The sequence below is a fragment of the Elaeis guineensis genome, chromosome 13 (assembly GCF_000442705.2).
Source record: "Elaeis guineensis isolate ETL-2024a chromosome 13, EG11, whole genome shotgun sequence".
Taxonomy (NCBI): Eukaryota; Viridiplantae; Streptophyta; class Magnoliopsida; order Arecales; family Arecaceae; genus Elaeis; species Elaeis guineensis.
This window is the reverse complement of record NC_026005.2, coordinates 28,962,201-28,983,117: the sequence shown is the minus strand read 5'-3', so window position 1 is coordinate 28,983,117 and position 20,917 is coordinate 28,962,201.

Here is a 20,917-nt window from a genome sequence, read left to right as displayed (position 1 = left end):
CCAAAAAAATTACCAAAAATATCTTGTTGAATGTGAAATAGTATCACCAAAAATTGTTCTATTTTGAAAGTATTTGATGAGGAGAAGAACTCTCCAAATCTCAGAGAGATGTGACACTTCTACGTGCATGCACGAGACTTCCTTCTTTTTTCTAATTTTTTTCTACTACAAAAAATCAAAAAAAATATATCTCATGCTTTGAGATATACACCAGAGGATGGAGGATGATATGAGCTATCATATGTATCTTAATCCTAGGCTAGAAGGACTCTTTTCTTCTGTACGCAGAACTTATTTTGTGCCAAGAGTCCTTCACAACTTGGACTCTTCATAATTGGTGTTAAAATGGGATGTGGCACCCCAATTTGGGCTACTTTTAGGTGGCATGATCTGATCCAAATGTCTATCAAATTGGGCTAGCTAATTAGCAAAGGATGAGACTAAATTGATCTCCAAAGGAGCAAGGGTTCTACACGTGCTAGCATGCTTATCGGAGCCTTAATTGAATCCAAAATTTCAATCAACCTTTTTCAAAAGGATCCTTGACTAATTTTTATATGTGTTTGATCCATTGGGTTCTACATCTAGCTGACAGTAGGTCCAGGTGTAAGTTGACCAAATTTGATTAGATTTCAATCTAATCGATTTAGGTCCAATCGAGTTAATCCGAGTTCAACAATTATAATCCTTTCTAATTGGCGATCGAATTAAACTCTTTAAGTCGATCAAAAATCTATACTCAGAAGATATAAAATTTTGATAAAAATATCAAATATATCCTTTAATGGCAAGTTACTATATAATTCAATCCTTCGATCATCCCTGCACCCTGAATATATTCATGAGTAAGGAATCATGTCAAACTCAAACATATATTCATATCGATTCTCAATTAACCAATGATGACTCTAATGAAGAAGTATTAGAAATTCTTTCTAATCTTCTTTCTACTTTTGGTCAAAAAATTTTTCTCTAGTCATCTAGGATTGAGAATACACAGGATGCGATCTCCTCTTACTCGGAGTGATCGATTCCATGTTGACCTACTCACAACTTTCATATATACTCCACCATATTCAGAACACCCCGTACATGTCTTAATGCCATGTCTAGGTATAAACCAAAATATGGGTTCATGTGTATAAGATTCTATGGTGGTCGCAAGTTTAAGGATCACTTGCACAACTCCCACTCAAAGAACCATCTTTGACATGCAAGTAAGGCTTCCATAAGATATTCTCTTTCATCGAGTCAATTCAGTGGACTCATTTTCTAAATGGGCACCCACATCCTTGTATTAGTATCCCACACAAGTGGCTAGTGAGATCTGCCACTCTCTCCATCAAGCATACATAGGATGTGCCAGTCTATCCAGAATATTGATCTCTGACTCAATGCTCCTATGATCAGAAATATTTAAGATTAGGATTTTAGGTCTCACTAGCATGACCCATTCATATCTTTTAAAATTATTGCCCTAATCTTTGGGGTTCATCATAATCTTAGACATAATAAGATGCAGTGATAAATCAATACCTCAATTAATAAATATCATTTCATGAGTTAGAAAATTATAAAGAAAAGTTTCATTGCAAAATACTTGCGATTGGCTTATAGGGCACTCTTCTTTCAATCTCCCACTTGCACTAAAGCCAATTGCCTTTATATCTCATACAATCAAGATGGCGATTATATAGCTTCTTTGGTATGGCCTTAGTGAATGGGTCTGTTATATTATTCTTTCTGTCTACTTATTCAAGGACAACATCTTGTCTCTAACGAGATTGAAGCGTCTGAGGATGTGCTTGGATCTATAATGAGACCTAGGTTCCTTTGCTTGAATAATGGCCCCAGTGTTATCACGATAGAGTGACACTGATCCTTCATTCTTAGGAATGACTTCTAAATCTATGATAAATTTCTTCATCCAGACAGTTTTCTTAATGGCTTCACTAGCAGCGATGTACTCTACCTCAGTAATTAAACCAGATACTATCTGTTACTTGGAGCTCTTCCAACTCACTGCCCCATCATTTAGGGTAAACACATATTCTGATATCGATTTGCTATCATCTGCTTTTCAATGATCCTCCCTTGGATCAGTCTGAAATCTACTAGCTACACCCAAAGCATAAGCTACATCAGGTTTAGTACATAACATGGCATACATAATTGATCCCATAGTCAAAACAGAAGAAATTTCATTCATCCTCTTTCTCTCCTCTAGTGTCTTAGGATACATTTTGTTAGAGAGATGTATACCATATCTTGTAGACAAGTAATCCCTCTTACTTGCCGCAATATTAAACCTCTTTAATAAGAGACTTATGTACCATAACGGGGATAAGCTTAACATCCTTTTAGATCTATCTCTATACATCTTTATACCCAGTATATAGGATGCTTTACCCAAATCTTTCATGAAAAACTTATCGATACCCAAGTCTTGACCGATTGCATCATTGAGATATCATTCCCAATAAGCAGTATATGTCATTAACATACAGAACCAAGAAGACAACAGTACTTTTACTTGTCTTCTTATACACATATGGTTCATCCTTATTTTTGATAAAGTCAAACTCTTTGACTATCATATCAAATTAGATGTTTCAACTCCTCAAAGTCTGCTTCAATCCATAGATGGATCTCATTAGCTTGCATACTTGATTTGTCCTCCCACTTGAGATAAATCCCTTTGACTAAGTCACATAGACCTCTTTTCTAGATTACCATTGAGAAAAATGGTCTTGACATCATCTGTCAGATCTCATAGTCATAGTATGCCACTATAGCAAGCAAAATTTGGATGGACTTGAGTATAGCCATTGGTGAAAAGGTTTCATCATAGTCAATTCTTTAGCTTTGATTGAAATCCTTCGCCACCAACCTAGCTTTGTAGGTTTTTACTTGGCCATCTGCTTCGATTTTCTTTTTGAAGATCCACTTGCACTCTATTGGGATCACACCCTTAGGTGCATCAATCAAGGTCTGCACTTGGTTGATATACATCGAGTCCATCTCAGATTTCATGGCTTCCAGCCATCTGTCTGAGTCTCTACTCATGATAGCTTTCGAATAGGTTAGTGAATCATCATCCTGAATGATGTTGATCATATTGTCATTCTTAATGACAAAATCAAATCTCAAAGGTGTATGATGCACTGTATCTGACCTTCAGAGAGGAGGTGTGTATTGTGGATATACCTCATCCTTGGGTACTTTTGATTGAGGATCTTCTTGTGGTTCAACCATAGGTATTTTTGGATCGATTTGTAGATCCTAAATTTCAATAAGTTTAATATTTCTCTCACTGCCTCCTTCTTGGATGAGTTTATTTTTTAAGAAAGTGGCGTGTCTAATAACAAACACCTTTTATTTAGTAGGAGGTAGAAGTAGTATCCATTAGTTTTCTTAGGATATCCTACAAACCTACATTTATCTGATCTAGCACTAAGCTTATATCTAAAAATATTTCTGACATAAGCAAGACAGCCCCAAGTTTTAAGATGTTTAAGATTAGACTTCCTTCTCTTTCATATCTCATATGGTGTGCTTGCAACAGACTTTGAAGGCACCCTATTTAATATGTACATAGCAGTCTCTAGGACATTATTGAAGGAACCAGATCTAGGGTTTCAGGGTTAGATCTTGAAATTTTTTCAAGATTAGGCAGCGAAAGACCAAAATAAATCAAAATTTATTTTATAAAATCAGAGAATCTCTAAATCTAAGATCCTATTACATGATTATTATATAACATTAAATTAAAAATTAAAATATAAAGAGCAAGAACTACATGTTGATTATATCAACATGTTTTTATACTACATCTAATGTATGTAAAATATAATAGATCAGATCTATTACCTTGTAAGTTAGATGTTCTAACTTTGCTGATCTGGGCTTGAGGATGATGTTACAAGCTGCACATGCATCCAGCCTTTTGGAGTTGTCCACACGAACCCACGAATCATGATCAGAAGTTCTGGTCTAGAAAATCAGCACAGTATGCTAGTACTGTGCTTATCCTTCTTCGATGATCGATCAAATATCTTCTTCTTCTTAATTTGGACTCTTCCAAAGATAAAAAGTAGGAGAAAGAGTTGTAGATACATGACACTCTCAGAAAACTCATAGATGGAGGAAGAGAAGAGGTGAACTCAGCAACCTTAGAAGAAGACCCTCTTCTTCTTCTCTTTGCTCTAACCCAGACATTTAGTTTTGTGTCTATTATATCTCCATGCCTCAACACTCTTTCTTCCTGATTTTAATATGTCCCAAAGGTCTCTCAATGCTCTATAATCCATAAAATCTCAAGAAAAAATTCATCTTAAATAATGAGATATGAAGAATCCTTATCTAGGTCAAATATCTAGTCAAGAAAATTTCAAATAGGGCAAGACAAGGGGTGCCCAACTCATGGGTGCCCCCTCCATCTTTTTCTACCATGGACCACCAGCAAAGGGTGCACAATATGTGCCATAAAAGCCACAAAAATCTCAAAAAAAATCTGAGTAAAATCAGTGCCATAAGGAAAGAGCTTTGGTTTCCTAAAATTCTGTCTCATAGAATTTGAAATCCAAACTAATTCCTACTTTGACTTGGTCCACAACCACATTCCATGAAGAGAGAAAGAGTGAAAAGCTTTGGGCATGTGTGAAGGCCTAGAAGAGAAGGTTTTGTCGCATAAAATAAGAGAGAGTGGGAGTGGGGGGCTAAGGTGGTGCAAGGTGGAATCCTAGTCTTACTAGGGTTCAATCTATGACTTGTTCAAATTTGGTTTCTCAAATCAAATCAAACCAAAACCAAATCAACCCAATTAAAATAGGTCTTGATCCAACTAAAAATCTAATTTAATCAGATTAAATTAGATTTAAATCTAATTTAATTTTTTAATCGAATTAAAAATTAGGTTGACCCAAGTCCTAATTGAACTAGGACTAGTTTTTTCTTGCACTTGGCTTATCCAATAAACCAATTGGACTTGATCCAATCAAGCCCAAGCTAAATCTAATTAAATCATATTCAATTAAACTTAATCTCAATCCATTGGCTTAATCAAATTAAGTCAATTAGCAATCAAATTACTAATCGATCCTCCTGCAACATTTGCACTAGGTTAAATGTCAATCGTATTGATCGTTTAACCCTAGAACGATTCTTAATTGTTGATCAACCATCCGATCAGATTGTGAACTCTAATGTGTGTGACCTCATAGGTCTGAACCTAAGTCGGTAGTACAGAAATAAATTTTTATACCAATCAAAGTGACCATCTAGCAATGGTACTTGATAGTCGGATAGGTTGAATGTGTAGAATAACATCCTTAGAACCCATGCGGATATAGTTTCCATATAATTCATCCCCTTGACCAAAATGCTCATAGGATACCTCAGAGTTCAACTGTCAACTCTGATCATGTTGTCCACATTGTATTTCAAAATATCAAATTCATCTGATGGATTATCCTGGTCAAGATTTTGCTAAATTAAAATACAGCAACTCATTCATCTCCAACTCTTGGAGTGGTCAATCCCATCTTGATCACACTCTGACATTGCAAGTACTTGTCTGTGCCTAGAAGTCTTCCATCACTGAATTAAAAATTCAGTTAGTCCAGTACCAAAGCACAGTGAGTTGCTTGCAAGTCACTGAGGCGATCTCAGGTCTAAGGGATACTTATACCTATATCCCATCAGAGACATTCTCGACAGCAGAATGCTCTAGAGTTGGTCACGTTCAATGATGATATACTCTTATATCTCATCTGAATGCCATACAAGTGTCTCCACACTCTTTGGTTAAGAGGACAATCAACCCATATGGCCTACAGCGACCTATGCTCGATAGAAGTTGTCATCTTTATTAATAGCCTATCATTTGGTCGTGAACAGTTTTAAGGACTAATCGATAAATCTTCTCTTTATCGAATCTAAATAGTCCTAAGAACTTCATCACAACAACGGAGTTCATTAGAAGTTGAAAACTTATGATGAAAATACCAAAAATATATTTTATTTATTCACAAATCAATTACAATACAAGGTTGCTCAACCGTCAACAGGTTGACGATTGGCTTTTGGAACATATTTTTCAACAACTCCCACTTATCCTAAAGCCACTCGGCATAGTATCTAATACTCATCTTCGACTTGTGGTTGTTGAACTCCTTTATCGCCAGGGCTTTAGTGAAGGGGTCAGCTAGGTTCTCCTTTCCGTCGATCTTCTGAAGGTCGATGTTACCTTGATCCATGATCTCCCAGACCAGGTGGAAGCGATGCAAAATGTGCTTCATCCGCTGGTGTGATTTGGGTTCCTTCACCTGAGCTATGGCACCAGTACTGTCACAATAGAGCAGGACCGGACCATCGAGAGAGGGTGCTACTTCGAGCTCGATGATGAATTTTCTCAGCCACACAGCTTCCTTCACGGTATCCGATACTGCGATGTACTCTGCCTCACAAATAGAGTCTGCCGCAGTATGTTACTTGAAACTCTTCCAGCAGATGGCTCCACAATTTAGAGTAAAGATTTAACCCGACACACTTCTACTGTCATCATGGTCAGATTGAAAGCTGGAGTCTGTGAACCCCACAAGTTTCAGATCTGACTCGCCATAAACCAACCATTGGTCCTTAGTATTTCTCAAATACTTAAGGATATCTTTAACCACTTTCCAGTGGTTTTCTCCAGGATCAGATTGGTATCTACTCACTACTCCTTGTGAGTATGCCACATCTGACGTACATGATAGATCCCACGATCGAAGTATATGAGACTTACTCATACGCTCTCTCTCTTCAGAAATTATCGGACAATCCTTTTTAGAGAGAGAAATTTCATGGCCTATCAGTAGATAGCCCTTCTTGAAATTTTCTATGATGAACCTCTTCAGCACAGTATCTATGTACGTGGACTGGGATAACCCAAGCATCCTATTAGATCTATCCCTATAGATCTTCATCCCTAGGATGTAGGATACTTCACCCAAGTCCTTCATGGAGAACTGCGATGACAAGCAAACTTTTATTCCTTGTAGTGCGGAGATGTCATTCTCGATTAAGAGAATATCATTCACGTACAAGATAAGGAATACCATAACTGGACCATTTGCCCATTTATAGATGCAGGGCTCTTCTCCGTTCTTAATGAAGCCATATATTTTGATCACCTTATCAAAATGCATGTTCCAACTCCGAGAAGCTTGCTTCAATCCATAAATGGATCTTTGAAGCTTGCACACCTTGGACTCATTTGTGGATGTAAACCCCTCAGGTTGTATCATATACACTTCTTCGGTCAGCTCTCCATTCAGGAAAGCTGTCTTTCATCCATCTGCCAGATCTCATAATCCAGATGGGCAGCTATTGCAAGCATTATCCGAATGGATTTGAGCATTGCCACAGGAGAGAACGTCTAGTTATAGTCAATACCATAATATTGATGATACCCCTTGGCAATCAGACAGGCTTTATAGGTCTCCACCTTTCCGTCTGCACCCCTCTTCCTTTTGAAGACCCATTTACACCCAATGGGTTTAACCCCTTTAGGTAGGTCAACCAATGTCCATAAATCATTGACCTTCATGGACTCTATTTCGAATTTCATGGCTTCAAGCCATTTCTCAAAATTAGATCTTTGCATTGCATCCATATAGGTGATCGGATCTTCATCATTCTCATCAAGTTTGATGGGATCACCGTTTCGGATCAAGAAACCATAGTTTCTGTCTGACTGATGTGGTACTCTATCAGATCGCCTTAATGGTGCAGGTACATTGGGCTCCGGATCTGATCTAATCAAATTCGACTCAGGTTCAGCTATTGGTGTCGGTCCTTCTATTTGTTGAACTTCATCAAGTTCAACCTTAGAGGCAATGGTTCCTTCACTAAGGAATTTTTTTTCTAAAAAGGTTGTCTTAAGGCTGACGAACACCTTTTGTTCATCAGCATGGTAGAAAAAATATCTTTTGGTCTCTTTGGGATACCCTATGAATGTGCATTTGTCAGACCTAGGTCCAAATTTATCTGTAACTTACCGTTTGACATAGGTCGGGCACCCCCAGACCCTAAGGTGTGAAAGTGCTGGCTTACGCCCTGTCCATATCTCATATGGAGTCTTAATTACAAACTTACTTGAAATCCCATTTAATAGATAATTGGCCGATTCGAGTGCATATCCCCAGAAGGATATCGACAAGCTGGCAAAACTCATCATGGATCCGACCATGTCTAACAGAGTCTGATTTCTCCTTTCAGACACACCATTATGCTGTGGTATTCTTGGAGGAGTCAATTGGGAGAGAATTCCATTCTCTCTTAGATATGTGAGAAACTCACCAGAAAGGTATTTCGCTCCTCGATCAGTCCTAAAAATTTTAATACTCTTCCCAGTTTATTTTTCTACTTCACTTCAGAATTGTTTGAATATTTCAAATGAATCCAACTTATGTTTCATCAGATAGACATATTCAATCTGGATAGATCATCCATGAAAGTGATGAAGTAGAAATATCCACCTCTAGCACTTGTGCTCATGGACCCACATACATTAGTATGTACTGGGCCCAAGAGCTCAGTAGCTCTCTCACATTTTCTAGTAAAAGGTGACTTGGTCATTTTACCAAGAAGACAGGACTCACAGGTTGAAAGTGATTCACAATCACTGACTTCGAGAATTTCCTCTTGAGTCAACCTATTTATTCTATTTTTGTTTATATGACCTAACTTATAGTGCCATAAGTAGATATCTGATACATTATCTAATCTAGGGTGCTTACCAGTAGAATAGACTACGTTAACAGGTTGTGATAATATATACACACCATTGTTCAAATATCCACAAAAAATCGTAACACCATTCATAATGATATTATAAATTTATATTTTTATTGAAATTTCATAATTATTTTTGGCCAGAAGGCCTACAGAAATAATATTTAAAAAAAAATTGAGACAGAAATGACAATCATTAAGAACAACGGTATGGGACTCAAATATAAGTTTCAAGATTCTTAATGCTAGAACTAGAACTGATCTTCCATCTCCAACGTTCAGGAACCTCTCACCTTGCTCGAATCTTCTACTGACCTGCAACCCCTACAACGAATTGCAAATATGGCAAGGGCTACCGGTATCCAATACCCAGTTAGTTATATTACAAATAGAGAAATTGCAAGAAGTTATCATATAAATACCTTGCCCAGCAACAGCTTGCTTCTTTCTCTGCCAGTTCAGATCTAGGGAGGTAATGTACTGAGGATAGTTCCTCTTCCAGTGCCTCTGCTTCTTGCAAAAGAAGCATTCAGCTTGACTCTTATCGGGCTTGATCTTTCTTGTCTGGCCCTGCACTGATGTCCCAGCCTGAACTTGCACCTTCTTCACTTTCTTCTTCTTGTTCTTTTTTCCTTTCTCAAAGGGTCGAAAACCAGAAGATGAACCTCCCACTAAGTTCACCGACTCCTTATGGAGTTGGTGATCCTTCTCAAAGTTCTGAAGCAACCCCAGTAACCCATGGTAGTTTACTTCAGGCTTTGTCATTCTATAACGAGTGAGGAATGGGAGATAAGACAAGGGCAGCGAGTTCAGTATTGCATCTTTCCCAAGCTGCTCATGCAAGGGAAAGTCAAAATTGCTCAAACACTCCATCAGCTCGATCAGGTACAATACATGATTAATGACAGAGGCACCATCCCATATTTTGGCATTGAAGATGGCACAATTAGTCTTGTACCTCTCCACGTCATCGGGTGTGCCAAAGGCATCCTCAAACACTTGAAGCATATCCTTTGGCTGAGCCGTCTCAAATCTACGACTGAACTCATTCCTCATGGCAGCCAGCATGATGCAGTGCACTATGGTCCAGTCACTGAGCCACTTCTGGTAAGCATCTCTGACTGTTCCACATGCATTGGCAGATGGCTCTTCAGGTGCAGGATCTGTTGTCATATATAGGATCTGTTCATGCTTCAGGACTATCTTCAACTTTCGATACCAGCTACTAAAGTTGGGTCCCATCAAAATTTCATTGTTCAACAATGATCAGAGCGATAGGGAAGTGGCCATATCTGCACAAAAAAAAACTATAACCTAATTAGTAATTGATTCATTAAACCTAAAGATTTAGATTTTAATCAAAAGATTTCTTCCACTATTTTATTCGAATTGGTAGCCTCTACCTCCAATTCGAGGAATTATCCTAATTCCTTAGTGGGTACTAGAATCCACTTAGACTGCACACAAGTCCAACTTTGATTGGCTAATCCATGTACATCTAAGGATAGGTTCATAACTAATTATTTCTCTAAATAATTTTTAGTAATTTTAATTTTGCCCCAGTCCCTAATCAGTAGGCTTTGGCCTCCACTGAAAAGGTCTAGTTAGGTCTAACTATTAACATGACCATACTCGGCCCGTCTAGCCAATGAATGATTAGGCCCAACTTTGGTTGGCTAACCTAATCACTATTTGAAAGATGCAGTCAAAAAATTATATTATGAATGACAATTCCATCAGCCGATAAGCACCAGGCCTTTGGGCCTCTAATGATTATCCAACTGATGGACCCACATTATCATCCACTTAATGGGAGGCTATGATCTAGTTATCACCATAACTATTTTATTTTAAGAACCTAATAATTTTATAAGATTTAATTGATTTAGAGAAGAATATCAAATGAACCAGCTTATCATGATCCTCCCACTGGCTTCACCAAGTCAGCTTAAGGGAGACCATTAAAAGGGCTGGTCTAGGAGTACCTAAATCAGTTACACTGATTTACCTCGCTGACATGGGTCAGCTCGAATAGTCAAGTGATCTGATCAAAACATAATTTCACCAAGAGGTCAGGTAATTTTGATCGGTGGGAGGGTCTGTCAAAGCTTGCCTTAGACACCATCAGAAATGGTTAGGTAAGCGAGCTGCCAATTAAAAACCACCAGTCTAGTTTACCTTAGACACCAACTGGTTTAATTAGTTTTGATTAGATCAACCTAACAGTTCGTGCTAGACCGCTTAGTCAAAAATCAAGTCTATTTAGTTCTCATTAAAGACATGGACTTGACCAACTACAACTATTGTAATTGATCTAGAGAATCTTTGACCTAATCTAAGATAATAATTGATTATATTTAGTCAATTCTCTAATTAAATCCATCTTTAATCTAACCTTAGGTCTAACCCAATTAATGGACCTAATTTCCACTAATCCATTAACCTAATGTGTTATGGTTTGTGTCTTAGGTTCTTCAATTCACAATCCTAGAACTTAATCAAACAACTTCTTAATTCTCAATTAAGTTTTGGACTGAGGGTTGGGGTTCGGCTTTTCGAAAATAATTTTCATATTTGTAAAATATTTTTACAACATGGTTCTACCAATCAAGTTGCATGTTTGATTTATAATTAAAATATAAGTGAAATAAGCATGAAACTACTTTAGATCTAATCTAAACATGTTCATGTAATTAAAATAATTTTAACTTTAAACTGTGCAAATTTTTCAGACAAATATATGACGGTTCTTTGAGCAAGAATTACTAACAAAGAGATTTTATTTTAGATTTAAATATTTTTTAAATTTAATAAATTATAAATTTAATCTAGATCATATCTAATAAATTTATTATTAAAGATAGATCTACACGAACTAGGACAACTTTTACACTGTAAGGGGTAAACCTTATAGCAGGACAACCTACTGTTCGTGATTGATCTAAAAATTTTAATTTCAGATTTAATAATCAGATTATACATTAGATCTAATCTAAAAAATAATCTAAGTATGTATAAATAATCATGTAATAAACAATCTAAGCTCTGATACCAACGGAAGGAATCAGATCTAGGGTTTCAGGATTAGATCTTGAAACTTTTTCAAAATCAGAAAGTGGAAGACTAAAATAAATCAAAATTTATCTTATAAAATAAGAGAATCTCTAGATTTAAGATCTTATTATATAATTATTATATGATATTAAATCAAAAATTAAAATATAAAAAGCAAGAACTACATGTTGATCATATCAACATGTTTCTATACTACATCTAATGTATGTAAAATATAATAGATCAGATCTATTACCTTGCAAGTTAGACATTCTAACTTTGTTGATCCGGACTTGAGGATGATGTTGTGAGCCGCAGACATATCTGACCTCTAGGAGTCATCCACACGAGCTCATAAATCACGGTCAGAAGTCATGGTTCAGAAAATCAGCACAGTATGCTAGTACTATGCTGATCTTTCTTCGATGATCGATCAAATATCTTTTTCTTATTGATATAGATTTTTTCAAAGATGAGAAGTAGGAGAAGGAGTTTAAGATGTGAGACACTCTCAGAAACTCACAGATGGAGGAAGGGAAGAGGTGAACTCAGCAACCCTAGAAGAAGACCCTCTTCTCCTTCTTTTTGCTCTAACCCAGATACTTAGTTTTGTATCTATTATATCTCCACACCCCAACACTCTTTCTCTCTGATTTTCACATGCTCCAAAGGTCTCTCAATACTCTATAATTTAAAAAAATTTTAAAAAAAAATTTATCTTAAATAATGAGATATGAGAAATTTTTATCTAGGTCAAATACCTAGTCAAGAAAAATCCAAACAGGGCAAGACAAGGGGTGCCCAACTCATGGGTGCCCCCTCCTTCTTTTTCTACCATGGACTACCAGCAAAGGGCACACAATATATGCCATAAAAGTAACAAAAATCTTAAAAAAAGAATTTGGATAAAATCAGTGCCATAAGGAAAGAGTTTTGGTTTCCTAAAATTCTATCTCATAGAATTTGAAATCCAAACTAATTCCTACTTTGACTTGGTCCACAACCACATTCCATGAAGAGAGAAAGAGTGAAAAGCTTTAGGCATACATGAAAGCCTGGGAGAGAAGGTTTTGTCACACAAAATAAGAGAGAGTGGGCGTGGGGGCTAAGGTGGCGCAAGGTGGAATCCTAATCTTACTAGGGTTCAATCTATGACTTGTTCAAATTTGATTTCTCAAACCAAATCAAACCAAAACTAAATCAACCCAATTAAAATAAATCTTAACCTAATTAAAAAATTAATTTAATTAGATTAAATTAGATTTAAATTTAATTTAATTTTCTTATCAAATTAGAAATTAGGTTGATCCAAGTCCTAATTGAACTAGGACTAGTTTTTCTTTGTACTTGGCTTATCCAATAAACCAATTGAACTTGATCCAATCAAGCCCAAACCAAATCTAATTAAGTTATATTTAATTAGACTTAATCTCAGTCATTGACTTAGTCAAATTAAGCTAATTAGCAATCAAATTGCTAATCTATCGTCCTGTAACACTTGCACTAGGTTAAATGTCAATCCTATTGATCGTTTAGCCCTAGAACGATTCTTAATCGTTGATCAACCATCCGATCAGATCGTGAACTCTAATGTGTGTGACCTCATAGGTCCGAACTTAAATCGATAGCATAGAAATAAATTTTTGTATCAATCAAAATGACCATCTAGCAATGGTATCCAACGGCCGGATAGGTTGAATGTGTAGAACAACATCCTTAGAACCCATGCGGATATAGTTTTCATATAATTCATCTCCTTGACCAAAATACTCATAGGATACCTCACAGTTCAACTGTCAACTCTGATCAGGTTGTCCACATTGTATTTCAAAATATCAAATCCATCTGATGGATTACCCTGGCCAAGATTTTGCTAAATTGAAATACAGTGACTTATTCTTCTCCAACTCTTGGAGCGGTCAATCCCATCTTGATCACACTCTGACTTCGCAAGTATTTGACTGTGCCCAGAAGCCTTCCATCACTGAATTAAAAATTTAGTTAGTCCAGTACCAAAGCATAATGAGTTGCTGGCAAGTCACTAAGGTGATCTCAGGTCTAAGGGACACTTATATCTATATCCTATCAGAGATATTCTCGACAGTAGAATGCTCTGAAGTTGGTCACGTTCAATGATGATATATCCTTATATCTCACCTGTATGTCATACCAGTGTCTTCACACTCTTTTGTTAAGAGGACAACCAACCCATATGGTTTATGTTGGGAATAGTGTCCCAAAGCTAATCGTCAGCCTATTGACGGTTGTGCTCATTTTTGTATATGTACATGAATTATGAATTAATAAAAATTATTTTGATATTTTTCATCACAAAATGTTTCATCTTCTAATGAACTCCTATGTTGTGGTGAAGTCCTTAGGACTATTTAGACTCGACAAAGGAGGATTTATCGTTTAGTTGTTAAATCTGTTCGTGACCAAATGATACATTGTTACCAAGAACGACAATGTTTATCAAGCATAGGTCATTGTGTGCCATATAGGTTGGTTGTCCTCTTAACCAATGAGTGTGGAGACACTGGTATAGCATACAGGTGAGATGTAAGGGTACATCTGCACTGAACGTGACCGACTCCGGAGCTATTTCTGCTGTCAAGATTTGCTCCGATGGAATATGGGTATAAATATCTCTCCGACCTGAGACTGCCATGGTGACTTGCAAGCAACTCACTACACTTAGGCACTGGACTACCTGAATTTCTAATTTAGTGATGGAAGGCTGCTGGGTGTAGTCAAGTACTTGATTTGTCGGTGCGTGTGTCAAGATGGGATTGACCACTCCAGTTTAGGAGCTGTATACAGTCGTGTTTCAATTTACCAAAATCTTGATCAGTGTAGTCCTTGTGAGGAGTCACAGGACTGTTTTGAGTTGAGCACGATTCTGATGATCTAATCAGGGTTGACAGTTTAACCCTGAGTCATCCTAAACACAGAGGTCAAAAGGATGAATTATATAGTAACCATATTCACGTAGGTTCTGAGTATTGCGATTATGACTATTCAACCTATCCGATCATCGGGTACCATTGCTAGATGGTCACTTCGATTAGTACAGGAATTGGTTCCTGTGCTAACAGCTTAGGTTCGAACCTGCGGGGTCACACACATTAGAGGTTCCTATCTGATCTGATGGTTGATGAAGAGTCCTAATGCTCGTGGACTATGAATCCTACGTGTCTGGGACTCTGTGATCAAGAATCAGGATTCTCTGATCATGAGTCCCACACATTTTGGGTACCGGGGTCAAGAGTCCCACTGGTTTGGGACTCTTCGATCAGGGTTACATATCGATGAATTCTAATGCTCGATTACCCATCGAATTTGGACTCAATATTTATAAGAGGTTTAATTAGTGATTTGATCACTAATTAACTCAATTTGATTGAGTAATTATTTTTGGATCAAGTCCAATTGAATTGGATTCAGTTGGATTTGACCCGATTAGGTTAAGAGTTGACCTAATCGTTGAGATGGTTTGGTCCCTGATTTGATCAGGGGTTGGACTTAATCAATTCCTGATTTGATTAGGATTTTATTGAGCCTAATTAAGCCTAATTTAGTTGAGTTTAAATTAGTCTAATTGGGCCTAACTTATTTGGTTCAATTAGGTTGGTTTAAATAATGAAACCACCTTGACCCATTCTCCCTACGCCACCTCACTTCCACTGCGCCCATTTGAATTCACGAAAAGGAAGTTCTCATGAATTTTTTCTCATGCAAAGCACTCCTCTCACCCTACTTTAATGTGTCAAATGAGTAGATAAGGATGATTGGTTGGCCATTCAAATTTAAAACAAAGTTTGAATTTGAATGAGCAACCAATCTTAGCACCTTGACCTTATCCTCTTTTAATGCCCCATTTATTACACGAAAAAATGTTTCTCATGAAATCACTCATGCACAAATTAAGCCACACCCTCCTCTTCTCACACCCATAGTGGATAGGAATAAATTGGTTTCCATTTGAATTCAAAATTTGATTTGAATTCAAATGTGCAATTACTCATCTTTATCCTCTCATGTGGATAAGATGTTTGACATTGTTTTAAAAGGAGGAGAAGAGTGGGGCATGTAAAAAAAAAATTTGGAGAGAAAATTTGGGCGTGAGGAATCCTTGTGTGCCAGGTGAAGATCTATATTCTTCTGAGAGAAAAAGAAAGAAAAGAAAGAAAAAGTGTGCGCAGGGTTTCAGTGAGTTCTTCAGGGTTTCAGCCTGGAGTTCGGAAAGTGAGAAGGTGAGCTACGAGTGTCGTGAGCCCACCAAATTTTAAGAAGATCTTCAACATCCTCTCAAGCATATTTGCTGATGATCCAGATCATCTGAAGAATTGACAGACATCGATTGAAAGAGTTCAATCAGCATCGGCCATCGAAAGGGCTCTACAACGAGCTAGCACTCATGAGGAGTTGATCAGATCGGGAGCTTCGTGTGGATGATCCGCAGAGGCCAGACATACTGTGTGACTGTATCACGATGATCAAACTCTCTCGATGGTGATCAAATTACGATGATCTACTACCCGCACAAAGGTATTGTGTTCTGAACACATTACAGTAAAGTGTTTACTGATCAAATTTGAATTTCAAATTTAAATGCATGCATGCTATATATCATATTTAGATCCTAGTGTAGGATAAATTTTTATTAATTAATTAGATTAATTAATAATTTCCATTGTAAAATAATGATTTTGAAAAAGTTTTAAAATTATCATTTTACCCCTGCACTGAATTTCCCCACAAATGGTATCAGAGCAAGGTTTTTAGATATGATATATATATTTGCATGCATAGATTAAGTTGTAATCTAAAAGTTTAAATTTAAAATTTGAAATTTAAATTTTGAAATTGGTATATTTAGATATACTTGATCCAAGTAGCAAGTAATCGAATTGGGTTTGTTGCCATGGCCGTCCGGTCATAGGAGAAAAATAGGGTTTAAAGGCCCTCTCTTCCCATTCGGTAGGGTCTCCTATGATGGTAGGGGTGCCGATGTGATTATATCCCATGCAGATGAAGTAGCGAAAAAAATATTCATGATTTATTTTGATTGAGTAATTTTCTATTATGTAATTAGCAATAGGATTGCTATTTATGAAATATGCTGATCTATTTGTGAAATGAGTCAACATATTTGGTGAACAAAAAATAAAATCTTTCTAATTTAAAAATTATTTTCAAAATACCAAACCCTGACCCATCAGTCCAAATACTTAATTAAAAGAATTAAGTGTTGTCTAGTAGGTCTAGAATTATGAATTAAGATCTAAGATAATTGCATAAACTTGTGGGTCAATGGGTTAGATGGATTAGGTTCATAATTGGGTTAGACCTAAGGTTAGCTTAAAGAAATGGATTAAATTAGAGTAATTGGTCAAATCTAATCAAAAGTTGAATTAGATTAGGTCAAGGATACTCTAGACTCAACTCCAATAGTTATAGTTGAATGGGTCCATGTCTTTAACTAGACCAAGATGGACTTAATTCATGGCTATGCGGTGGAACCATATTTACTAAGTTGATCAAATTAAAACTAATGAACCGGTTGGTGTCTAAGATAAGTTTGGCAGTTTGACCAGTGGTTTTTAAGTGGGAGCTACTCGCAGTGATTCGATCGTTAACGAGTTAATGGCTTATCCCCACCACTGATCTCACTTACCTGGCCAACCTGATGAATTAGGTTTTGATTAGATCACTTGGTGATTAGGGCTCACCCATGTCATTAGGTAAATCAGTGTGACTGATTTAGGTGCTCCTAATGCCGACTTTAATTAAATTCTTTTTAATCTGACTTGGTGAAGTCAGTGGGAGGATTGAAATTGGCTGATAATTTATCTTCTCATCTATTCTTTATTAAAATTCTTAAAAATTATTAGATCCTAAAAATGATTAAGTTATATTGATAACTAAGTCATAGCCTCCCATTAAGTGAGTGATAATGAGTCCATTAGTTTAATAATCATTGGAGGCCCAAAGGCCTGGTGCTTATTGACTAATGGAATTATTATTCATAATATGATAATTTGGTTTGAGTCTTTCTAATGGTGGTCAGGTTGGCTGGCCAAAGTCGGGCCTGATCATTTATTGGTCCGATTCACCAAATCAAATCATGTTAATGGTTGGACCTAACCAGATCTTTTCAGTGGAGGCCAAAGCCTACTGATTAGGTTCTGGGGCAAAATCAATTATTAGAAGTTGTTTAGAGAAACAACTGGTTAACCTACTTATAGATACACATGGGTTGACCAACTAAAGTTGGGCTCGTGTGTAGTCTGTGTGGATTCTAGTACCCACTAAGGAATTAAAGTAATTTCTCGAATTGGAGGTTGAGGCTACCAATTCATAAAAATACTGGGAGAAACTTTAGACTAAAGTCCCAGTCTTTAGTATTAATAATTTATGTACTAATATAGGTATGGTTTTTCTTTATGCAGCTATGGCCACTACCCTATCGCTCCGATCATTATTAGATAATGACAAGCTCATGGGACCTAATTTTGATAGCTGGTATTGAAAATTAAAAATCATTCTTGAGCATGAGCGGATCCTTTATGTAGTAATGGATCCGACACCTAAGGAGCCAGCCCTGAATGCTAGAGGGATGATCCGAGACACTTACCAGAAATGGCTCAACGACCGCACCACCGTCTGGTGCATAATGCTGGCGGCAATGAATGATGAGTTCAGCCGCAGGTTCGAGAACGTCCAGCCACAGGAGATGCTTCAAATGTTGAACGACTCTTTTGGCACGTCTGACGATGTTGAAAGGCACAAAATTAGTTGTGCCATTTTCAATGCTCGGATGAGGGATGGAGCCTCAGTCACTGATCATGTACTGTACATGATCGAAATGATTGAGCACCTAAGTAAATTGGTGTTGCTCCTAGATTGATTTTGATGACTACAAAACAGTTGGAAGGGATACAAATAATTTTTATGTGAAAAAGACCTTATGCTCTACAGGGGCAAAATCGTAATTTCATCAAAACTCTGATTTGATAGCATCATCGTGTAGAACAAATGATATGTAATCTATTGGTGAAAGTTTCATAATTTTTGGACTTATATTTTTGGAGTTATGAAGGTTTGAAGTTCATGAGTCGACTCATGAGTCAACTCATGAAACTATGAGCTGATTGGCACGCAAAGATTAGCCATGGCACGCTGGTTTTCTGGCTTGGCACGACCTGTGAGTCGACTCATGAGTCGACCCACAAGGCATGAGTCGACTCATGAGTCGACCTCTGCTGTTTTGGGCCAAGAAAATCCAGAAACCCAATCTCTGGACTTTGCAACAGAGGTCGACTCATGAGTCGACCCCTGAGGCATGAGTCGACTCATGAGTCGACTCATATGACGGGATTTGCATGTAACGGCTAGTTTTTGGCCAGATTTGGTTGCTTTTTAATGCTGCTTTTTGTGCTCTAACGGCTCTTTTTCTGCCTAGTTTGTTTTTTCTTGTTTCTTAAGACTATAAAAGGTTTCAAAAGGTGGAAAACAAAAACAAGAGAGATCAAAATATCCAAGAGGCATTCAAGTGATTTGAAAAGAGAAAATCAAGAGCATTCAAGAGAGCATTCAAGTGCATTCAAGAGAAGATTTTTCAAGCCAACTACTCAACATCATTTAAGAGCTCATTTAAAACCTTCAAGAAGCCATCAATCAAGCTCACCAACTCCTCAATCATTTACTTCATCTCTCATCCACTTTGAGGAAATCCAAGAAGGGCTTCTTCATTTGAGTAAAGCGTATTTATTGTTATATTCGCTCACTTAAGGAGCTATTCTTGTACTTATTTGTGCTCTAAACTGATTTTATCTTGTGAGCAATTATTTTTGTTTTGGAGGGTTTCCAAAACAAGGAAAGGTTGATCCGAACCTGAAATCGGAGTGTATTGGGTCGGCTTGTACCCGGAAAACAAGTGGACTAGCTTGGGATAGCTAGTGTCGGAGTTTTCAACGGTTGTATTCGGGTTGAATACAAAGTATAGTGGATTGGAATTCCCAAGTAGGAGCTTGGGGAGTGGATGTAGGTGCAAGGTTGGCACCGAACCACTATAAATCATTGTGTTTGTGGCATGCTTTATTGTTTCTCTTTAATTCTCCATTATATCCTTGCATTCTTGTTTTAAGTAATTAATCTCAAATCAAAGTCTCTCTCTTCATTCATCAAGCTTTTGATATATAATTTTTACAAGTAATTAGTTAAGCCTAAAATCTTTAAAACCCAATTCACCCCCCCTCTTGGGTTGCATAGCTGGGCAACAAGTGGTATCAGAGCCCGGTGCTCTAGCCCTTCTTTGATCTAACAATCAAAGAGCCAAAGTTCTATGGCAACCCACGTCGGCACTTCTCTAGCCGAGGGGCAATCTACCAACCGACCTCCACTTTTCAATGGGTCTAACTACACCTATTGGAAAGCTCGGATGAAGATTTTCATACAAGCACTAGACTATGATATGTGGAGTATCATAGTGAACGGTCCACACACACCCACCAAGATAATAGATGGTGTGGAGTCAACCAAACCCGAAAGAGAATGGGATGAGGTTGATAAGAAATTGGCACAGTTAAGTGCTAAAGCTATGAATGTTCTTTATTGTTCACTTGATGCAAATGAATTTAATCGCATTTCTACCTGTGCATCTGCTAAAGAAATATGGGATAGGTTAGAAGTAACCCATGAGGGAACAAATCAAGTAAAGGAGTCCAAAATAAACATGCTTGTACATAAATATGAGTTATTTAAAATGGAGCATGAAGAGTCCATAACTGCTATGTTTACTCGCTTTACTGATATAATTAATGGTTTGAAGAGTCTTGGCAAATCTTATACTAACAGTGAGCTTGTAAGGAAGATTCTCAGGTCATTGCCAAGAACCTGGGAAGCCAAGGTGACTGCTATCCAAGAAGCAAAGGACTTGAACACTCTACCTCTAGAAGAGCTTCTTGGATCCTTGATGACTCACGAGCTTAGCATGAAGCAACATCAAGAGGATGAAGTCAAAAAGAAGAGAACCATTGCCCTCAAATCTACAGCCTCTCCTGATGAAGAAACTGACGAC